The 2,007-nt window shown below is 35.1% G+C and overlaps 1 non-coding gene across 1 annotated transcript; it reads left to right on the top strand.

The window, feature by feature from the left end:
- Positions 1 to 1,127: 1,127 nt before the first annotated feature.
- LOC116216522 lies at positions 1,128 to 1,232 on the top strand. The gene has a single exon (XR_004159415.1). It is a non-coding gene; the product is annotated as a U6 spliceosomal RNA (small nuclear RNA).
- The last annotated feature ends 775 nt before the right edge of the window (positions 1,233 to 2,007 follow it).

The following is a 2,007-nucleotide window of genomic DNA, read 5'->3' as shown; positions in this document are numbered from 1 at the left end:
ACACAGAGGGAAAATTTTCTCCAGCGTTGTATCTCCCAGTGGAACCCAATCCATGCCACTACTTTAGCATCAAGTGGTCTTTCTCCTCTTTTGAAAATGAAGGCACCTCTTTTCCTTTTATCATTCATCATATTCTGCTTTAGCAACTCAACAATTACTTTCTACTACATAACTGGGGTTAGAAAATTAAACGTTTAAAATGTAGAATATACTTTTGTGTATTGTGTGCATATTGTGCATGTATGTGTATTATCTGCTCTAGACTTGTCACAGAGTGGCTGATTCTGCAGCAGCAAATCAGGATAAGCTCAGATGTAACATAGCTATACAAGAGAACAATCAGTTGATACAGAAAGCTAAGAATTCTCTGATTAACACTCTTACAAATTCTCTGGTTTCCTCAGAGTTAGCATTTACATCATTACTCATTCCAGCCCATAATCCTTCCTGAAACTACTTAAGACCTGCTAATTAGATAAATTCAACATGTATCTTAAAAGACACTGTACAAAAAAAGTTGATAATAGTCAGCATTAGGCTTTAGTTTTTCAAGACCAAAAAGAATTTGATACGAATTTTTCCATCAGCATCTGAATCCATGAGTTTTCTGGAATTTGCAGAATTTCAGGCTGCAGTAAGTCATTTTCAGAGACTTACTGTTGTTTAAGAACTGATAAGTAGTCCTGTTAAAAATAGCTGAAAGCAATTATGCCTTCTATTTTACCTAGAGACCAATAGGTTCAGTGATTCATTGTTTAGCCTCTGAATAGCTCAAGAATTCTTTTTTAAACTTTTGAAACTGTGGCCGTACAAGGCAGCCTACAAAATCAGAGATAGATAGCTGTATATAGGATTGTATCTTCAGTGAATAAGAGAAGGACAAAAGCATGATACAGATTTTCTGATACCATATGATCAATTATATGAATTCTATGTCCAGTTATATTCTAGGTAGGCTAATTCTTCTTATGGTTATACTCACAATAATCCAGTCTTGCATGGGATACAAAAGCACTTCAATGTATACCTCCCTATGATATGCATATGACTCTATGATAACTTCTTGTGGGCTCAAATTCATGTGTACAAAATAATTAATTATAGTGAGAGTGCCTAACGCCGTGCTCACTTTAGCGACTAAAATGTATACTAAAATAGGAATGATGCAGAGAAGATTACCATGGTCCCTGTGCAAGAATGACACACAAAATCATAAGTATCTACATATTTTTTATCTTATTTCTGAGTTTGATGATGACTTTTATTCAAAAAAAGTGCTTAATAAATAACCAGGTCTAGAGTGGCCCTGCCTCTAGCCAGGACAACAGGGTTTCTTGAAGTGTATTTATTCAATGGCCTGTCACATAACACCCACAGACGTACGAGGTTCTAGTGAACATCAGTGCACAAGGTACTAACTTGATGGCAGTACTAATGTCATCAAGTTATTGAGTGGCAGACCTCATCTGTATTTCTGGAGTGACAAGAAGATCCCAAGAGGGATATTATATATAGGGATAAAATATAGGGATATTAACTGATCTACAAAACACTGTAATGGATTTATCCTTATATTACTGCAAAGCATTCTGATGAAGACCTTAGCCTGTAACCAGAAGAGAAAGCTATAGCTTTTGAATCAGTAATTCTGAAAGAACCTTATTCATTGACTTCAGTCCACTGAGCAAGAATAAAAGAATACATCTAACATACTGGTGTTTGGTTGTCATTCTAAGAAATCAGAGACAGTGAGCTGACAACTTCAGAAACTATGGAATAAACCTTTGAGAACCTACAAGGTTAAAACCAAACATAACCAATCACATAGCTTTGCAAATAAATTCACAAGCCCCATTTTTCTTGACACATCCCACTAAGAAACATGGCAAAATGAGCCATCAAAAATGGGATATGCTCATTGATATCAAACTTTTTTGTGCTTAGAAAATTATCAATAAAATCCTAAAATGTAAAGCTGTAGAGCATTTTATAGGTCTTTGGTTTTTT

Source organism: Meleagris gallopavo, chromosome 3 (assembly GCF_000146605.3).
Source record: "Meleagris gallopavo isolate NT-WF06-2002-E0010 breed Aviagen turkey brand Nicholas breeding stock chromosome 3, Turkey_5.1, whole genome shotgun sequence".
NCBI classification, from domain to species: domain Eukaryota; kingdom Metazoa; phylum Chordata; class Aves; order Galliformes; family Phasianidae; genus Meleagris; species Meleagris gallopavo.
Note: the sequence above shows the minus strand (reverse complement) of the source record. Positions and strands in the feature narration are given on the sequence as shown.